The sequence below is a fragment of the Moschus berezovskii genome, chromosome 26, assembly GCF_049115385.1.
Source record: "Moschus berezovskii isolate FMDL1 chromosome 26, NW_MosBer_1.0, whole genome shotgun sequence".
Lineage (NCBI taxonomy): Eukaryota > Metazoa > Chordata > Mammalia > Artiodactyla > Moschidae > Moschus > Moschus berezovskii.
In genome coordinates this window covers 37304621-37327132 of record NC_142485.1, presented here as the reverse complement: position 1 = coordinate 37327132, position 22512 = coordinate 37304621, and the positions used below count along the sequence as shown (strand labels likewise).

General features: G+C 39.2%; 1 pseudogene; it reads right to left on the bottom strand.

Moving 5' to 3' along the window:
• LOC129549199 (eukaryotic translation initiation factor 3 subunit C-like) overlaps positions 1-22219 on the bottom strand; it is a 64717-nt pseudogene extending 42498 nt beyond the window's left edge.
• Between the last annotated feature and the right edge of the window lie 293 nt (positions 22220-22512).

The window sequence follows — 22512 nt, the reverse complement described above, 5'->3', positions numbered from 1 at the left end:
GCTATGGAGGCAGGCCTTTACACCTCGACAGTGACTTAGGTGCTGCCTCAATAACTCACTAAGCAGTGGTTTTATATCCTGTATAAAATCAGCCCAGGGCTCGGCTTGCTAAGACAGAACGTCAGTTCTCTTAGTTTTTATCCATCCATCTAGACCAGAGAATTATATTAAGTGATGGTCCTTCTGTGTTTCCAGGAAGAATGAATGAATCAATGGTAAAAACAGCAATCACAATTTTCTCTTGAATTAGAAACTTTTGTATTTTGTGCTTGACCAGTACAAATAACTAAGGAATTATTCAGTGTAACTCTTTCAATGTATAGTTGATATCACAAACCACTTTCTATTAGACTACAAAATTGTCAGAGTTGTAAGAGAGATGAAGTAGTAGGAAGTACTATAAAGGAAAATATAAAAAATTAAAAACCTTCCCATAGATTAAAAAAAGTGAGCCAACTGAAAATTTTCTGTTCTGCCATTTTCTAAAAATGAGCACAAAGTTAGAAATTAACATCAAAATCTCTAAGACCAAATGCAAGCATGTTGGTAACAACCATTGAGGTCATGTCTGACTTAATAGCACTAGTTCTTTTTGTGTGTGCATGGAAATGTGCTACTTTATCTAAAACAGATGCTTGCCTCAAGTCTTCTTCATTGTTGTTCAGTCATGTTCAACTCTTTGCAACCCCATAGACCACAGCATACCAGGATCCTCTGTCCTCCACTATCTCCCAGAGTTTGCTCAGATTCATGTCCACTGAGTCAGTGATGCTATCCAACTATCTCATCCTCTGCAGCCCCCTTCTCCTTTTGCCTTCAATTTTTCACAGCATCGGTATTTTTTCCAATGAGTTGGCTCTTTACACCAGGAGGCCAAAGTATTGAAGCTTCAACTTCAGCATCAGTCCTTCCAATGAATATTCAGGGTTGATTTCCTTTAAGATGACTGGTTTGATCTCCTTGCAGTCTGGGGGACTCTTGAGAGTCTTCTCCAGCACCATAATTCAAAAGCATCAATACTTTGGTGCTGAGCCTTCTTTGTGGTCCGACTCTCACATCCATACATGACTACTGGAAAAGTCGTAGCTTTGACTTGATGGACCTTTGTGGGAAAAGTGATGTCTTTGCTTTTTATTAAAAAGCTGTCTAGGTTTGTCATAGCTTTTCTTCCAAGGGGCAAGTGTCTTAATTTCAAGGCTGCAATCACAGTCCACAGTGATTTTGGAGCCCAAGAAAATAAAATCTGCCAATGTTTCCATTTTTTCCTCTTCTATTTATCATGAAGTGATAGGACTGGATGCCATGATCATAGTTTTTTGAATGCTGAGTTTTAAGCCAGCTTTTTCACTCTCCTCTTTCACCTTTATCAAGAGGCTCTTTAGTTCCTGTTGGCTTTCTGACTTTAGAGTAGTATCATCTGCATATCTGAGGTTGTTGATATTTCTCCAGGCAATCTTGATTTTAGCTTGTGAGTCATCCAGCCTGGCATTTTGCATGATGTAGTCTGCATAGAAGTTCAAGTAGCAGAGTAACAACATATAGCATTGACGTATTCCATTCCCAATTTTAAACCAGTTCATTTTTCCATGTCTGATTCTAACTGTTGCTAACTGTTGTTACCTCAGTCTTACTCTATTGAAAGTCATTTTTTTGTGTGCTTAGTTTTTAGCACTGTATTCTTACTTTTAAAGTTTTTTTTGCTATTTCTTAATCAGCTCAATATATACAGTGCTAATATCTGGGACATTGTCTGAAATGAAGATGGGAAGTTTTTCTTTTTTCCAATTATGTTCCTAGCAATGTGATTATGCATTAATGAAATCATAAGTTTTGGTAAAACGCCACAGTTTTCTGAAGTGCTAGAATATCCATGGGCTTCCCTGGTGGCTCAGACAGTAAAGAATCAGCCTGCAAAGTGGGATACCTGGGTTTGATCCCTGGGTTGGGAAGATCCCCTGGAGAAAGGAACAGCTACCCACTTCAGTCCATGAAGTCATAAAGAGTCAGACACAACTGAGTGATTAACACTTTCACTTTTTTCCCACAGGATTTCTGTATCCTCCATTAGTCACACTGCTGCTGCTGCTGCTAAGTCACTTCAGTCGTGTCCGACTCTGTGTGACCCCATAGACGGAAGCCCACCAGGCTCCCCCGTCCCTGGGATTCTCGAGGCAAGAACACTCGAGTGGGTTGCCATTTCCTTCTCTAATGTGTGAAAGTGAAAAGTGAAAGTGAAGTCGCTCAGTCGTGTCCGACCCCTAGCGACCCCACGGACTGCAGCCTACCAGGCTCTTCCATCCATGGGATTTTCTAGGCAAGAGTACTGGAGTGGTTTGCCATTGCCTAAGGTGTACGTCAAGGTTGTATATTGTCACCTTGCTTATTTAACTTATATGCTTATTTAACTTACATCATGAGGAACGCTGGGCTGGAAGAAGCACAAGCTGGAATCAAGATTGCTGGGAGAAATATCAATAACCTCAGATATGCAGATGACATTACCCTTATGGCAGAAAGTGAAGAGGAACTCAAAAGCCTCTTGATGAAAGTGAAAGAGGAGAGTGAAAAGTTTGGCTTGAAGCTCAACATTCAGAAAACAAAGATCATGTCATCTGGTCCCATCGCTTCATGGGAAATAGATGGAAAAACAGTGGAAACAGTGTCAGACTTTATTTTTTTGGGCTCCAAAATCACTGCAGATGCTGATTGCAGCCATGAAATTAAAAGACGCTTGCTCCTTGGAAGGAAAGTTATGACCAACCTTGATAGTATATTAAAAAGCAGAGACATTACTTTGCCAACCAAGGTCTGTCTAGTCAAGGCAATGGTTTTTCCCGTGGTCATGTATGGATGTGAGAGTTGGACTGTGAGGAAGGCTGATCGCCGAAGAATCGATGCTTTTGAACTGTGGTGTTGGAGAAGACTCTTGAGAGTCCCTTATACTGCAAGGAGATCCAACCAGTCCATTCTAAAGGAGATCAATCCTGGGTGTTCATTGGAAGAACTGATGCTAAAGCTGACACTGCAATACTTTGGCCACCTCATGCGACGAGTTGACTCACTGGAAAAGACTCTGATGCTGGGAAAGGTTGGGGGCGGGAGGAGAAGGGGACGATGGAGAATGAGATGGCTGGATGGCATCACCGACTCTGTGGACATGAGTTTGAGTGTACTCCGGGAGTTGGTGATGGACAGGGAGGCCTGGCGTGCTGTGATTCATGGGGTCGCGGAGAGTCGGACACGACTGAGCGACTGAACTGAACCGAACTGAACCTCCGATTAGTCACACTAGTTAAACCTAAATGAGTTAACGTACATCTACATCAAATAAAATGGACTCCCCACCAAACACCCTTGAATTAATAAATTATACAGCCACAAGACTGACCAATCTATAGTCTTAGAAATCAGGATTATGGTTACCCTTAAGGGAGAGGTGGGAATGAATTGTCCTTCAAGCCATTTCTGAAGTGAGAGTAAAGTTTTGTCACTTGACCTGAGTGCTAATTACAGGGGTGCATTTTGCCAAAATTCTTCCTGCTATAGAGTTGTGATTCATGCAGTTTTGTATACTTCCATTAAAAGTTTACTTAAAATTTAGTATATGCACAGCTGTTTACAAAAGCACTTACATATTTAGCTTTTGGAAACAGCAGTGATGAATGCTGTAAGATCTACATTTAAAGTCTGGAAATGCTCATCATTCTCTTAACCTGGGGAACCAGAACTACTCATTGCCTTGTATTGACTCCCCAGCATCTGCTTCTGTAAATGGAACAGATTTTTTTTTTCTTTAGACATTCCTATTTATTCTTATGGCTGGATTTGCGATCGTGGTCAGTGGCCAAGAGTGTCAGTGTAGCATTTATCAGTGTGGCGAGTATCGGTATAGCATGTACCATACAGGGCATGCATCAGTGGCAGCCAGTCAAGAGGAGCACAGTCAGGGGCTATTGACTAAACTATGTTTCACATCTTTTGCTTTCACCAGTTAAATTTGGCTTTTGCACAACAAATGGTTCAGTTTGAGTGGGCATTTCAATTTTGAATGCGATGTCTCCAACTAGTGTGTAGCTGTTAGTTGCTAAGATAGGATGGTAACAATAGTATTCACCCAGCTGATAGACAAAAAGCAAACACACATGGTTATCATTACTCCAGTCATCCAACAGATAAAGAGTTGCCCATTCCAGCTTATATACTAAGTGCCTTGGATACTGACAGAAAAAGCCTCTGCTTAAATTAATTCATGAAGTGATACTTCTGGACCACCAACCCAGATAATATCTCTTCAGAACAGAAAATTAAGCTGTGCTTTCCAACTGTTCACGTTATTGCAGTGTGAAACCATCATATTAGTTACAAAATACAGATGAAAGACAGTGATGGCCATGCTTCAGTCCACCACATTCATAGTTTTGAATATTTGTGTTTGATCACTCAAATGCCTTCAGGCATAAGAAAGCTATTCTAATCATATCGGTATTTGATAAACAGACTGAGAAGTTTGGCTCTGGGTATAAAGTCTGGCTTCTTAACCTGTTTTCAGAGCATTTATGGTGTCACAATATCCCAGTCTTGAAGAAGATATAAAAGAAGGTATGAAATATTAAGATGTAAAAGACAATGTAAAAGAAAACTTTTTAATGTCAAGGAAGTTAGCGGCCTGTCATCCTACTCGTCTCTTCCATGTAGCCCTGCTGTTCATCCTATTACTTTTTAAATGTCAATAATGCCTAGTTTGTCAGACATGTCTTATGTAGATAATTCAGTTCTGGCTGGTTTACACATTTGGGCATGGATGCAGTGAATGCTAAAAGCATGAATTTATAGATATACGTGAGGGTAAAGTGAAAGACATAATGTTACTTATGAATAAATCAATACACATATGAAACTTCACCCAGCCAGAATGGAAACACAACTCTAGAACATCATTAACAAAATGAAAAATAAAAACCATATGATTATCTCAATAGATGCAGAGAAAGCCTTTGACAAAATTCAACATCCATTTATGATAAAAACCCTCCAGAAGGCGGGAATAGAAGGAACATTCCTTAACATAATAAAAGCTATATATGACAAATCCACAGAAAACATTATCCTCAATGGTGAAAAATTGAAAGCATTTCCCCTAAAGTCAGGAACAAGACAAGGGTGCCCACTCTCACCACTACTATTCAACATAGTTTTGGAAGTTTTGGCCACAGCAATCAGAGCAGAAAAAGACATAGTAAAAGAAATCCAAATTGGAAAAGAAGAAGTAAAACTCTCACTGTTTGCAGACGACATGATCCTCTACACAGAAAACCCTAAAGACTCTACCAGAAAATTACTAGAGCTAATCAATGAATATAGTAAAGTTGAAGGATATAAAATCAACGCACAGAAATCCCTTGCATTCCTATACACTAATAATGAGAAAATAGAAAGAGAAATTAAGGAAACAATTCCATTCACCATTGCAACGAAAAGAATAAAATACTTAGGAATATATCTACCTAAAGATGCTCAAACTACCACACAATTGCACTCATCTCACACGCTAGTAAAGTCATGCTTAAAATTCTCAAGCAGGGCTTCAGCAATACGTGACCTGTAAATTTCCAGATGTTCAAGCTGGTTTTAGAAAAGGCAGAGGAACCAGATATCAAATTGCCAACATCTGCTGGATCATGGAAAAAGCAAGAGAGTTCCATAAATACATCTATTTCTGCTTTATTGACTATGCCAAAGCCTCTGACTGTGTGGATCACAATAAACTGTGGAACATTCTGAAAAAGATGGGAATAACAGACCACCTGACCTGCCTTTTGAGAAAGCTGTATGCAGGTCAGGAAGCAACAGTTCGAACTGGACGTGGAACAACAGACTGGTTCCAAATAGGAAAAGGAATTCGTCAAGGCTGTATATTGTCACCCTGCTTATTTAACTTATATGCAGAGTACATCAGGAGGAACGCTGGGCTGGAAGAAGCACAAGCTGGAATCAAGATTGCTGGGAGAAATATCAATAACCTCAGATATGCAGATGACACCACCCTTATAGCAGAAAGTGAAGAGGAACTCAAAAGCCTCTTGATGAAAGTGAAAGACGAGAGTGAAAAAGTCGGCTTAAGCTCAACATTGAGAAAACTAAGATCATGGCATCTGGCCCCATCACTTCATGGGAAATATATGGGGAAACAGTGGAAATAGTGGCTGACTTTATTTTTGGGGGGTCCAAAATCACTGCAGATGCTGATTGCAGCCATGAAATTAAAACACACCTACTCCTTGGAAGGAAAGTTATGACCAACCTAGATAGCGTATTAAAAAACAGAGACATTACGTTGCTAACCAAGGTCCGTCTAGTCAAGGCTATGGTTTTTCCAGTGGTCATGTATGGATGTGAGAGTTGGACCGTGAAGAAAGCTGATCACCGAAGAATTGATGCTTTTGAACTATGGTGCTGGAGAAGACTCTTGAGAGTCCCTTGGACTGCAAGGAGATCCAACCAGTCTATTCTAAAGGAGATCAGTCCTGGGTGTTCATTGGAAGGACTGATGCTAAAGCTGAAACTCCAATACTTTGGCTACCTCATGCGAAGAGTTGACTCATTGGAAAAGCCTCTGATACTGGGAGGGATTGGGGGCAGAAGGAGAAGGGGATGACAGAGAATGAGATGGCTGGATGGCATCACCAACTCGATGGACATGAGGTTGGTTGAACTCTGGGAGTTGGTGATGGACAAGGAGGCCTGGCGTGCTGTGATTCATGGGGTCACAAACAGTCAGACACGACTGAGTCACTGAACTGAACTGAACTGAAAGAAATAAAAGACCTATAAATAGAAAATTAAAAAACACTGGTGAAAGAAATCAGAGAGGACACTTATAGATGGAGAAATATACCATGTTTGTGGATTGGAAGAATAAATAGTGTGAAAATGAGTATATTACCCAAAGTAATTTATAGGTTCAATGCAATCCCTATCAAGCTACCAACGGTATTTTTCACAGAGCTAGAACAAATAATTTCACAGTTTGTATGGAAATGCAAAAAACCTCGAATAGCCAAAGCAATCTTGAGAAAGAAGAATGGAACTGGAGGAATCAACCTGCTGGACTTCAGGCTCTACTACAAAACAACAGTCATCAGGAGAGTATGGTACTGGCAGAAAGGCAGAAATATAGATCAATGGAATAAAATAGAAATCCAAGAGAAAAATCCACAAACCTATGGACACCTTATCTTTGACAAAGAAGCAAGAATATTCAATGGAGAAAAGACAATCTCTTTAACAAGTAGTGCTGGGAAAACTGGTCAACCAATTGTAAAAGAATGAAATCAGAACACTCCCTAACACCATACACAAAAATAAACTCAAAATGGATTAATGATCTAAATATAAGACCAGAAACTATAAAATTCCTAGAGGAGAACATAGGCAAAACACTCTCCGACATAAATCACAGCAGGATCCTCCATGACCCACCTCCCAGAATATTGGAAATAAAAGCAAAAATAAACAAATGGGACCTAATTGAAGTTAAAAGCTTCTGCACAGCAAAGGAAACTAAAAGCAAGGTGAAAAGACAGCCTTCAGATGGCAGAAAATAATAGCAAATGAAGCAACTGACAAAGAATTAATCTCAAAAATATACAAGCAATTCCTGCAGCTCAATCCCAGGAAAAAAACGACCCAATCAAAAAATGGGCTAAAGAACTAAACAGACACTTCTCCAGAGAAGACATACAGATGGCTAACAAACACGGGAAAAGATGCTCAACATCACTCATAATCAGAGAAATGCAAATCAAAACCACAACGAGGTACCATTTCACACCAATCAGAATGGCTGGTATCCAAACGTCTACAAGCAATAAATGCTGGAGAGGGTGTGGAGAAAAGGGAACCCTCTTACACTGTTCGTGGGAAAGCAAACTAGTACAATCACTATGGAAAACAGTGTGGAGATTCCTTAAGAAACTGGAAATAGAACTGCCATATGACCCAGCATTCCCACTCCTAGGCATACACACTGAGGAATCTAGAATTGAAAGAGACACATGTACTCCAATGTTCATTGCAGCACTGTTTATAATAGCCAGGACATGGAAGCAACCTAGATGTCCATCTGCAGACGAATGGATAAGAAAGCTTTGGTACATATACACAATGGAGTATTACTCAGCCTTTAAAAAGAATACATTTGAATCAGTTCTAATGAGGTGGCTGAAACTGGAGCCTATTATACAGAGTGAAGTAAGCCAGAAAGAAAAATACCAATACAGTATACTAACGCATATATTTGAAATTTAGAAAGATGGTAACGATAACCCTGTACACGAGACAGCAAAAGAGACACAGATGTATAGAACAGTCTTTTGGACTCTGTGGGAGAGGGCAAGGGTGGGATGATTTGGGAGAATGGCATTGAAACATGTATATTATTGTATGTGAAACGAATCACCAGTCCAGGTTCGATGCATTATACAGGATGCTCGGGGCTAGTGCACTGGGATGACCCCAAGGGATGATATGGGGAGGGATGTGGGAGGGAGATTCAAGAAGGAGAACACATGTACACTCGGGGTGGATTCATGTCAATGTATGGCAAAACCATTACAATACGGTAAAGTAATTAGCCTCCAATTAAAATAAATAAATTAAAAAAAATAGTGTAATAAATAAACCCTTAGCATTATGAGTTAGTTTGTATTATACAATTAAATGAAATATACTCTTTATTTTGGTAATAATATAAATATATGAGTATCCAGAAATGCATTTTCAATATTTCAGTCATGATTATATATCATATTAGTATTACTATCACCATTTTAAAGTAATTCCCAAAGGAGAAAATGAAAAGTAGTACAAGATCAGAATTCATTGCTATTTTCCAATCTTTGGCAAAGGAAAAAAGAATGATTCAAATCACTAGCTTTAGTAAATACATTGCTTGTCTTCTTTTACTGGCTTCAAATTCTCTGTACATTTCCCAGCAATATAATATTTTGATAAATATGACCTATTCCCTAGAATTTACAGAGGTTTATGTACACCTCATGCGACAAGTTGACTCACTGGAAAAGAGTCTGATGCTAGGAGGGATTGGGGGTAGGAGGAGACGGGGATGACAGAGAATGAGATGGCTGGATGGCATCACCGACTCGATGGACATGAGTTTGAGTGAACTCCGGGAGTTGGTGATAGACAGGGAGGCCTGGCGTGCTGTGGTTCATGGGGTCACAAAGAGTCGGACACGACTAAGCGACTGATCTGAACTGAACTGAACTGATGTACCAATCACAGTTATTCTTAACATATCATATGCCAATATGGGCTTTTGATTTTTGAGTCATGAATAACAATCATATCATATTTTTACAATAAAAATGAAGTAGTATTAAAAAACTAGGTATGCATTTTAATACAACATGTAATATTTTACATCTTAATATCAAGTTTTCATTCAAATTAAACTCTAGCTAATGTAGAAAAAAGAAGTATATATATATTATCTAAATTTTCCAAAAGAATTTATGCACCAACAATGGATGCTATGAATAAATTTGGATTCTTCTTTGTCTGGGATTATGTCGATTTTGTTTGGTGCATTGTTTAATGTAGGCAGGTGTGAATTAGACGAAGTCCTATTTCGTCATGAGGGCGCTTGAGACCTGGGTTGAACACTGTAAAAGGCTGTACATTAGGTCAATCAATACTAGAGAAGCAGAACCAATACTAGTGAATAGTAAACATTTTGGCTGAATTCTCTGGGTCAACGTCAGTAGTCCATGTGGAAATATGCTCATGGTGTCATTAATCTCAGGAGCCAAGACATTAAATATTTATTGAAGGCATCACCGTTACTGCTAGTATCCCATAAACTTTGTATGAAAGTTTCCAGAGGCACCTAATTACACCTTACTGACCTGATAGTTCTCTATCTCGCCTAATACTTGATTTCCACTGAGTAAACATTGTCAGTACTGACTGAAGTATTCTCTACACACAATGAAGTCTTATGTCATGAATTTTTAGACCTGAGGTATCCTAGGGGATGCTTTGACAGTAAATTCAAAAAAGCCCTATTAATTATACATAACAGTTCAACATATAATTGGTTCTGGAATTGGAATATGAATTTCTCTTTGTGAAAAGACTAGTTCTTGTTACTTGTCAATTGTCATAAGGAGCAGGTAAATAAATTATTTCACAGATTATTTATAAGGAGTCTAAATGTATTATCTTATAGTTGTACATCAATAGTAATGAAAAAGCATTTCGTTTCTCTTTAAATAACTATCACTTTTAATTTATGCATTTCAGTTGCATTTCACTTCGATTTTCTCATTTGCTAAAAAAACCAATCATTTGACTAGCAGATTCAAAATACCTTTCCTATTAGAACCCTTAAAATCATGCCACAGAGACATTTATTTCCTTCTTGATTCCTCTATTTTTACACTATCATTGATGCATTAAAATGACAATCTTATCTTAGATTTTTATTTATTGAGTAAAGAAATAAGCTTATGGAAAGTTACCAAATAAATAATATTCTCTCACTTTGGAAGAGTGCCAAGCATGCTTTTAATTCAAACTATATTCAGAATGTGTGGGACCCTAGTACTATATTTACATCATAGGAAAATGACCTCTTCCTGATTTGTTCCATGCCCTGTAAATCTGAGAAATGCTGAAACTTCATTTTCTAATAAGTAAGACTTCCTTCGTGTGAGTTTCCCAGAGTCGTGGGTTATATGTGTGTATACGTGTGTGTGGTTATATATCTATATCTATCTATTAATATCTAGCAAGAAAAGGGAAGACTCATCAGTAACCATGATAGGAAAGGGAATGTGCAAAAAAATAGCAACAGACATTGCTGCTGCTGCTGTGTCGCTTCAGTCATGTCCAACTCTGTGCGACCCCATAGACGGCAGCCCACCAGGCTCCCCCGTCCCTGGGATTCTCCAGGCAAGAACACTGGAGTGGGTTGCTATTTCCTTCTCCAATGCATGAAAGTGAAAAGTGAAAGTGAAGTCACTCAGTCGTGTCCAACTCTTAGCGACCCCGTGGACTGCAGCCTATCAGGCTCCTCCACCCATGGGATTTCCCAGGCAAGAGTACTGAAGTGGGGTGCCATTGCCTTTCCGCCCACAGGCCTAGGAGCAAGTAAGGATGTGTACCACAATTACTAAGACTGTGCTCTAGAGCCTGGGAGCCACAACTACTAAAGCCTAGACCCTGTGCTCTGCATGAGAAGTCACCCCCAATGAGAGGTCCACTCACAGCAACAAAGACCCAGCACAGCCAAAAACAAATTCTAAGGAAAAAAAAAAAAAAAGCACAGATCTTAACACATGAGAAGGCTAAACCTCAAAGATGTTGTCAGCCTGAAGGTTTAATGCTATCTTAGATCCAATGGAAAATCTTGGAGAGGTAGAGACAAGGAAAAGACTCATCACTAATAGATGGGAAGACTGAGTTAATGGCTTAAGATTAAGGAACGAGAAAGCAGAGGTGCCATTCCCAATCAGCAGAGATGATCGGCCCCTGATGAAAACCACCTGAACATCAGCTCCCCAACCTGCAGTCTAAAAGAATGCTACCGATAAGGAACCTGACAAAATAAAAAGAGCCAATAAAACCTAAGCATCCCTGAGTCACTCGATGATGTGGGCCCCACTCCAAGTGTAGTAAGGTTATGAACCTGAGCTGTATATACCTTTTTCTTCAAAGAATAATCTATGGTTTTAAGAAATTCTCCAAGGAACTTAAGACTCCCCCTGCTTCACGCCCACATCAAAATCCATGAGGGTTCCAGACATTATGTAGGGGCTTCTGTTCCTCCCTTCTGTTACCTCCGAACTCCACTCAACCACTCCCCTGAGGTAACCAGGGCTGTTTTATGAGAATGTTTACCAATATTTGACTCATCTAAACACAAACCTAAAACTTTACCTCGAAGTAAATATCTCATCACCTAGCTATATGGGATGGGAAAGGGGGGGGTGTGTGTCTTCCTAACTCATTTTCAACCAGGATAGTTCTTTTTTTATACACTGGACATGTCTGAAAAGATGCCCTACATAGATTTAACATGATTTCTGACAGAAGGGAGGAATATTGAATGACCCATCTTCTTTGACATTAATAGATAAAAAATTTATTAGAATAGGGGTTAGAGACCTGGAGCTTGTCCCAGCATCATTATGGACAAACTTTTTGAACTCCAAGAATCATCCTTATATGTTTACACTTTTCATACATATACGATGATAATACACTCTTTATCCGAGGTTGCAGATTCTGTTTCCCAAATGTCCTCATTAGGTTCTCTCAGAAATCACTACTTTTTAATGAAAAATTTTTCTTATACCTCTAAATTCATTATAAACCTTTTGGTTAGGAATGCAGTGAAGCAAAGCCTGCTGCTGCTGCTGCTTCTAAGTCACTTCAGTCGTGTCTGACTCTGTGCGACCCCATAGATGGCAGCCCACCAGGCTCCCCCGTCCCTGGGACTCTCCAGGCAAGAACACTGGAGTGGGTTGCCATTTCCTTCTCCAATGCATGAAAGTGAAAAGTGAAAGTGAAGTCGCTCAGTCGTGTCCGACCCTTAGCGACCCCATGGACTGCAGCCTTCCAGGCTCCTCCATCCATGGGATTTTCCAGGCAAGAGTACTGGAGTGGGGTGCCATTGCCTTCTCCAAGCAAAGCCTACAAGTGTTAAAAAAAAAAAAACACACTATCAATGATGAGTTGGGTTCTGATATTGTGTTGGGATAAAAGATAATGGGTTATCATCATTGAAACCTCCTCGGGTGTTTTTCCACTTCTAATTTTCATAGTATTAATGCTTCTTTCTCATGTAAGTCATACACATTTGCGTGTTACTGTCATTAGTTTTGGTGTTGGTAATAGTTCATACAAACTAAAAGTATTTCACTTAACCGCATCATATCATGCCCCTGTATTTTACATTGTGGAAATTGTGATCCTACTTACTGTGTTATCACAGAGATATAAAGTATTCACTTGAATAATGAATATTTTTAAATGATTAACTCAAAAAATGAGTAAAACCTTGCCTGTGAACCTCAGAGGTGTTACACTTAGCATAAAATTTAGCATTAAATTCATTTTATATGTCTTTAAGTGTTTGTGGTCGGAGAAGGCAATGGCAAGCCACTCCAGTACTCTTGCCTAGAAAATCCCATGGACAGAGGAGCCTGGTGGGCTACAGTCCATGGGGTCGCTACTAGTCAGACAAGACTGAGCAACTTCACTTTCACTTTTCACTTTCACACGTTGGAGAAGGAAATGGCAACCCACTCCAGTGTTCTTGCCTGGAGAATCCCAGGGATGGCAGAGCCTAGTGGGCTGCCGTCCATGGGGTCGCACAGAGTCGGACACGACTGAAGTGACTTAGCAGCAGCAAGTGTTTGTGGTCGTGAAATGCACACATCACACTACAGTGTATTCAAAGATATGTAGGAAGTGAAAGGTAAAAATACCAAGTAGGGAAAACTTTTGCTTAAAATTTGTATCTAAATAGAAAGAGTGAAATGGGGCAGTGGCCAGAGTGGACTTTGGGAGCATGCTTTCTGAGCTTAGCTCTTGCAAAGACCTCTCGCCATTGTCAGACGCCTTTCCCATCTTCATGTTCGCATGAGGTAACTCACAGGAAGCACATCTAACACCGAATATTCAATACAGGTTGGTTCACTGGGTCACACACATTGCCCTGGGAGTCTTTGGCTGTCCATGAGATTTCTAAAGGCTTCTGTAAAATAAAAATTCATAAAAATATAAGGATATTATTTAACTTTTTCTTTCTTAAACTTTTTCACTCTCTTTCTTAAACTCTGGGGAGTTTTTCACAGACTATTTGAAGTGTGAAATTATGAATATGGAAAATGTGGAAACAGATATAAAAATTGAATATAGAAACAGTTATAAGAATTCAGCTTTCTTCAATTTTAGCCAAATAAGATTTGCATAATGTAAAATAGTGCCTCTCTGTAAGTATTTTTGTTTTGGAAAATGTAGTTATTTCTATAACTACTCTCTAGCCATTGCAGCTTTGTTATTTTTTTTCCCTTGATTTTTGATCTTTGTGGTTATTGTTACTTGTGTCTGGAATATTCTGTCCTCCACTCTCTACTTGACATTTATGTCTCCACTTGAATGCCACTTCCTCAGAAAAGTTTCTCAAGATCTTCAACTTGAAGAAACCCTTGATCTTTTCATACAGTGAGAAAGACATACTCTACTTTTCAACTTGTCTTGTTTTCTTGTAGCCTTTAACATTTCTTGAAATTATATTGCCCATTTTGTTTCACTCTTTTATTATCTCTAATCAATAAATCTCAAAAATATTTATGTTAAATGAGAGAAATCAAATATAACATGTCATGTACTCTGTCATGTCATCTATAAAAACTTCTAGAAATGTCAGATGTGTAGTGAAATAATTTCTTGTGTCTGGAAATGGGGAGAGGAATTTACTACAAAGGGGCTCAATGGGTCTTAAGGAGTGAGGAGATTCTTTTAAATCTATAGCCTAAGATAATTTCTCAGAAATAAAGACAAGAGTGTGTATGCTAAAAGGGCAAAATATGCACTTGGAAAAAATTCACCTGGAAGCATTAATTCCAAGACTAATCTTAGTAAAATTAATAGATTAAAAAATATGTAGCAGAAGTAAATATCCTTTAGGCTTCAAGACATCCATGAAGTCATTTCAAAGGGACAGAAAGTCAGATTGGTATTATTTTGAGAGTAACTTACAAAGAAAGAACCCAGAAGACAAACATTTTGAGGAACTCTAGAAAACAATCCAGTGCTAAGACTTCACGTCCATCCAAGTAGTCATGTAACTATCAATATACATAAGTCAGCTATAAACACTCAGATCTGAAGAAAATGCCCATAATTACAAGTGCTTCGTGAGAAAGCTACCGTGGGATGATAATGAAGGAATCAAGGCTTGGGGAAGCTGGCAAAGGACTGGTTATATTATTCAGTTCAGTTCAGTCACTCAGTCGTGTCAACTCCTTCCAATCCCATGGACTGCACCATGCCAGGCCTTCTGTGTAACACCAACTCCTGGAGTTTACTCAAACTCACGTCCATTGAGTCAGTGATGCCATCCAACCATCTCATCCCTCTGTTATCCCCTTCTCCTCCTGCCTTCAATCTTTCCCAGCATCAGAATCTTTTCAAATGAGTCAGTTCTTTGCATCAGGTGGCCAAAGAATTGGAGTGTCAGCTTCAGCATCAGTCCTTACAATGAATTTTCAGGACTGATTTCCTTTAGGATTGACTGGTTGGATCTCCTTGCAGTCCAAGGGACTCTCAAGAGTTTTCTCCAACACCACAGTTCAGAACCATCAATTCTTTGGTGCTCAGCTTTCTTTATAGTCCAAAACTCACATCCATACTTGGCTACTGGAAAAACCATAGCTTTGACTAGACAGAACTTTGATGGCAAAGTAATGTCTCTGCTTTTTAATATGTTGTCTAGGTTGGTCATAACTTTTCTTCTAAGGAGTAAGCCTCTTTTAATTTCATGGCTGCAGTCATCATCTGCAGTGATTTTGGAGCCCCCCAAAATAAAGTCTGTGACTGTTTTCATTATTTCCCCATCTATTTGCCTTGAGTGATGGGACCAGTTGCCATGATCTTAGTTTTCTGAATGTTGAGTTTTAAGCCAACTTTTCACTCTCTTCTTTCACTTTCATCAAGAGGCTGTTTAGTTCTTCTTCACTTTCTGCCATAAGTGTGGTATCATCTGCATATCTGAGGTTATTGATATTTCTCCTGGCAATCTTGATTCCAGCTTGTGCTTCATCTAACCGAGCATATCTCATGATGTACTCTGCATATCAGTTAAAGAAGCAGGTTGACAATACACAGCCTTAACATACTCCTTGTCCTATTTGGAACCAGTCTGTTCTTCCATGTCCAGTTCTAACTGTTGCTTCCTGACGTGCATATAGATTTCTTAAGAGGCAGGTCAAATAGTCTGGTATTCCCATCTCTTGAAGAATTTTCCACAGTTTGTTGTGATCCACACAGTCAAAGTCTTTGGCATAATCAATAAAGCAGAAATAGATGTTTTTCTGGAACTCTTTTGCTTATTTTGATGATCCAAAGGATATTGGAAATTTGATCTTTGGTTCCTCTGCCTTTTCTAAATCCAGCTTGAATATGTGGAAGGTCACAGTTCACATATTGTTGAAGCCTGACTTGGAGAATTTTGAGCATTACTTTACTAGCATGTGAAATGAGTGCAAATGTGTGGTAGTTTGAGCATTCTTTGATGTTGCCTTTCTTTGGGTTTGGAACTAAAACTGACCTTTTCCAGTTCTGTGGACACTGCTGTGTTTTCCACATTTGCTGGCATATTGAGTGCAGCACTTTCACATCATCATCTTTCAGGATTTGAAATAGCTCAACTGGAATTCCATCACCTCCACTAGCCTTGTTTGCAGTGATGCGTCCTAAGCCCCACATGACTTCACATTCCAGGATGTCTGGATCTAGGTGAGTGATCACATCATCTTGATTATCTAGGTCATGAAGATCTTTTTTGTATAGTTCTTCTGTGTATTCTTGCCACCTCTTCTTAATATCTTCTGCTTCTGTTAGGTCCCTACCATTTCTGTCCTTTATTGAGCCCATCTTTGCATGAAATGTTCCCTTGGTATCTCTAATTTTCTTGAAGAGATCTCTAGTTTTTCCCATTCTATTGTTTTCCTCTATTTCTTTGCACTGATCACTGAGGAAGGCTTTCTTATCTCTCCTTGGTGTTCTTTGGAACTCTGCATTCAAATGGGTATATTTTTCATTTTCTCCTTTCCTTTTCACTTCTTTTCTTTTCACAGCTATTTGTAAGGCCTCCTCAGACAAACATTTTGCTTTTTTTTGCATGTCTTTTTCTTGGAGATGGTCTTGATTCCTGTCTCCTGTACAATTTCATGAACCTCTGTCCCTATTTCTTCAGACACTCTATCAGATTTAATCCCTTGAATCTTTTTGTCACTTCCACTGTATAATCTGTATAATTCCACTCTATAATTCCCCACAGAGACTAAGAATTGTGTTTGAGTATCTCCTGTAAAGGTACGGGTCAGCAGTGGACTGCTGCAGAGGCAGGGGCTCTGGGTGCAGCAGACTTGGATATGGCATAAGCCCTCTTGGAGGAGGTCACCATTAACCCGACCATAGAGCTGCCAGAACTTACACAGGACTGGAAAACAGACTCTTGGCGGGCACAAACAGAAACTTGTGTGCACCAGAACCCAGGAGAAAGGAGCAGTGACCCCTCAAGAGACTGACCCAGACTTGCCTGAGAGGGTCCAGGAGTCTCTGGTGGAGGCATGGGTCGGTGGTGGCCTGCTGCAGGGGTGGGGGCACTGAGTGCAACAGTACATGCGTGGGACCTTTTGAAGGAGGTCACCATTATCTTCATTACCTCCACCATAGTTGGGCCCCAGCTAAATAACAGGAAGGGAACACAGCTCCACCTGTCAACAGAAAACAGGATTAAAGATTTACTGAGCATGTCCCCACCCATCAGAACAAGACCCATTTTCCCCCTCAGTCAGTTTCTCCCATCAGAAAGCTTCCATTAGGAAGCTCCCATCAGGAATCTTCCATAAGCCTCCTATCCTTCTCCATCAGAGGGCAGACAGAATGAAAACCACAGTCACAGAACACTAACCAATCTGATCACATGGACCACAGCCTTGTCTAACTCAATGAAACTATGAGCCATGCTGTGTAGGGCCACCCAAGACAGATGAGTCGTGGTGGAGAGTTCTGACAAAATGTGGTCCACTGGAAAGGGGAATGGCAAACCACTTCAGTGTTCTTGCCTTGATAACCCTTTGAACAGTATGAAAGGCAAAAAGATAGGACACTGAAAGATGAACTCCCCAGGTGGGTAGGTGCCCAATATGCTACTGGAGATCAGTGGAGAAATACCTCCAGAAAGAATGAAGGGATGAAGCAAAAGCAAAAACAACACCTAGTTGTGGATGTGACTGGTGATGGAAGTAAAGTCTGATGCTGTAAAGAGCAATATTACATAGGAACCTGGAATGTTAGGTCCATGAATCAAGGCAAATTGGATGTGGTCAAACAGGAGATGGCAAGAGTGAACATCAACATTCTAGGAATCAGTGAACTAAAATGGACTGGAATGGGTGAATTTAACTCAGATGACCATTATATCTACTACTGTGGCAAGAATCCCTTAGAAGAAATGGAGTAGCCATCATAGTCAACAAAAGAGTCCGAAATGCAGTACTTGGATGCAGTCTCAAAGATAGAATGATCTCTGTTCATTTCTAAGGCACACCATTCAATATCACAGTAATCCAAGTCTATGCCCCGACCATTAATGCTGAAGAAGCTGAAGTTGAATGGTTCTATGAAGACCTACAAGACCTTCTAGAACTAATGCCCAAAAGAGATGTTCATTGCATTATAGGGGACTGGAATGCAAAAGTAGGAAGTCAAGAAACACCTGGAGTAACAGGCAAATTTGGCCTTGGAGTACAGAATGAAGCAGGGCAAAGGTGAACAGAGTTTTGCCAAGAGAATGCACTGGTCATAGCAAACACACTCTTCAAACAATACAAGAGAAGAGTCTACACATGGACATCACCAGATGGTCAGCACCGAAATCAGATTGATTATACTCTTTGCAGCCAAAGATGGAGAAGCTCAATGCAGTCAGCAAAAACAAGACCAGGAGCTGAGTGTGGCTCAGATCATGAACTCCTTATTGCCAATTTCAGACTTAAATTGAAGAAAGTGGGGGAAACCACTAAACCATTCAGGTTATCTTATTAGATCACCAGAAATTTTACTCATTTTTTTCCCTTTCACTAACCAATATCTGAAGTTAGACTGAATCAACACCATTTAGAACAGAGAATTTATTAGTGCTTATTATAAGGCCACAAAGAAGGCTGAGCACTGAAGAATTGATGTTTACACATTGTGGTGCTGGAGAAGACTCTTGAAAGTCTGTTGTCCTGCAAGGAAATCCAATCAGTCTTCCTAAAGGAAATCAACCTTGAATATTCATTGGGAGGGCTGATGCTGAGGTTGATGCTCCTATATTTGGCCACCTGATGCAAAGAGCTGACTCACTGGAAAAGACCGTGATGCTGGGAAAGATTGATGGCAGGAGGAGAAGGGGACAACAGAGGATGAAATGGTTGGATAGCAGCACCAACTCAATGAACATTAATCTGAGCAAACTCCAGGAGATAGAAAAGCATAAGGAAGGCTGGCGTGCTGCAATCCATGGGGTTGCAAAGAGCTGGACACAGCTTAGTGACTGAACAACAACAATTATAAGGCTATATTTAAAGTTATATATATGTGTGTGTGTGTGTGTGTATAGACACACACATATATATATAACTTTAAATATAGCCTTATAATTGTTGTTGTGTGTATAGACACACACATATACATTAATCTTATATATATATCAATTAATTTTATATGTAATATGTAGATTACTATATATGTTTCAAGGTGCTTCCCAGGCGGCTCAGTGAGTAAAGAATCCACCTGCATGCAGTAGACGCAGGAGACACAGGTTTGATCTCTCATTCAGGAAGCTCCCCTGGAGAAGGAAATGAAATTCACTCCACTATTCTTGCCTGAAGAATCCCATGAACACAGGAGCCAGGTGGGCTACAGTCCATAGGGTCGCAAAGAAAGAGATAAGACTGAAGTGACTAAGCATGCATATATAAATCAAATTTCACAGCAATAGTGAAACATAGATAATACCACCCGATTTTATGGATGAGGAAGTTGCAGCAACTTGCTCAAAGTCAGACGCCTTGCAGCTAATACAGCCAGACACCAGCATTTGCACACCCAGCCCACAGACTCTCAGAAGGTGCACTTGTGCATGCAGCTCAGCGATGTCTCTCACTCCATCCAGGCGGCAGAAATACCTGGCCTCCTGTCTCAGTATTCTTGCAAAAATCCTCATGTCTTGAATCTTCAGAGCAGCTTACAAATAGAAAAATGTTAACACTGAGAAAGTGAGAAAACTCTTAACAAAAGTGTATGCATTTGTTAAAACATTCCTAGACCTTAGGGCCCAGAAGACACATTTCTTGTATCTTTCTCACATTCTGCTGTATTAAAGTCTTCAAAAACATATACTGTACAAAGGGCAAAGAGTATTTATGTCAAAAATCTCCCTTATATCTGGCCTTTAAATTGACTGTGACAGAATTCAAAACAAATACCTTTCAGATTTCATAGTGACATCCTGGCAACACCCAAGTCTGCATTTCCAGAATGACCCCCCTCACCACAATGTATATGTATTTTACTTTCTCAATCAGTAAACAAAGTTTAAATACATTAGTTTGTATTAATTACAGGATGCTCGAGGCTGGTGTGCGGGGATGATCCAGAGGGAGGATAAAGGGAGGAGGGAGGTGGGAGAGGGGTTCGGGAGGGGGAACTCATGTACACCCGGGGCGGATTCATGTCAATGTATGGCAAAACCAACTAATATAATATTGTAAAATAATTAGCCTCAAATAAAAAAAAAGAGGAAAAAAATAATAACAGTCTGATTGATCCTATCTTCTGTTCTACAAATTATATATTGGCCTTAATTAGTAAAATTAATTTAAAAGTATCCTGACTTCATAGAGTCATTTGTTATGTACTGTGTGCTTCTGGAGATTAGAAAAACTTTATATAAGGAACTGGGAGAAGAACTCCAAAAAATTATCTCTAAATAGATTTGCAGTGCACTGAAATAGTAGCTAACCAGGAAAGGTTAATTTTAGGTATTTTTTTATATGGCTAAAACCAAGGAAATGAAAACAATATTGGAAAGGGATATTCTGCATGACAACTTTATTTCAGAAATTAAAATTACATGGTAGCCCCATTCGCTGACACATACACATATTGCTTGCATGAAAAGATATTACAAAATATGGCCCTAAAATTTTCAATAATGTGAGAGTAAATTACAGTATGAGAATTTCTCCAAGATAGTTAACATTTGCACGTTAAATGATTAAAATAAATTCTTTGTGAAAAAGAGTCTTGAAGCAGGCATGGTAATAGAAGAGACGATATTAAGTCTTTCATCCCTGGCCAGAAAAACATGAACAGAACTATCTACACCAACATCAAATGGTAACCAAATGAAGCCTCCATAGAAAGTAAACGCTCAGTCTTCTTTATTTGAGAAAATAGTTGTGTTTCCAGAAAGTGGAATTATATTCAGCTTTCTTTCTGTTAATATGTATCACTTTATTTCAGTGATTTAATATTATAAAACCAGGTTATATTTGCTATTAAATATGTTATCGAATTATCAGGTTTGGGGATTGACTTATTCCCCTTTTGATGTTAAAGAATTTTCCTTCAAATCTAAGTTCATTCAGATTTACTCAGAATTTTTATGAGAGAAACTTAGTGACGTTATTGTCTTCTTGAAACTAAAGTGGTTATGATGTTTCTCCTTTGGCCCACTGTATGCAGTATTTGAGTAATAGGTACCTTAAGATTATACTTTTAAAGGATCTTAAATCATATCTTATTAGGATAATTTTGTATCGATTTCATGTTATAGTGGTCAAAAGTTTTCTTTTTTTAATGTTGATCTCGGTCTAGATTTGTAATTGTCTTCAAGAGGTTCTATAAATAAGTGCACTGAGTGCCTAATTTATCTTCACATTCATGTAATCAGTCTTTTTTTGGTCACCAATCGATAGAACCACTGTGGTCCAAGTTATGCACAGTCTTCTAATCATCAAATAGACCCCATTCACCTTTCCTCCTACTTGTTTTGTCTACTGGCTGATATTTTTAAGAGCCCTTTTCTTCTTGAAACTTGATTTTGTCTAGACTTTCTTTCTTTGGTCTTTTTATTTTTTAAGTTATATATCATGAAGTCAGCTCTGTCTGCCAATCCCTTAAATATCAATTTCCCCAAAAACACAGTCCTGCACTAATTCTACTTGGTCTCCCTGGACAACCTCATCCACTATCATAACTTTGATTCCTAATCATAGGATGGTGACTCTGTATCTCCAGGATGGCTCTACCTGTTCCCATTCTGCATATCCAGCTTCCCAATGAATGTATTTACTGACTTGTTCCAGACCATCTCAAGCTCCAAATGCTCTTCCCACATTAACCCCTCCATGTCCCTGATCTGCCACCCACTAGATTTTCCAAGGCAGACACTAGAGTTGTCTTCCTTCATTTCCTTTATCTTGAATAAACACATCCAACGGGCACCCAAACAATTTGATTGCTATCCCATAAACTTCTCTAACTTCTGTCTTCTCCTCTCTCTGTCCACCAGCACTTACTCTCTGAATTAATTTTCTAATTCACTGGATTTTGTTATCATTTTCTCTTTAGTCTTCTTTTCTCTAGTACATTTATCCCTAACCTATTTCTGTTGTTGTCCCAACAGTTTAGTTCAGTTCAGTC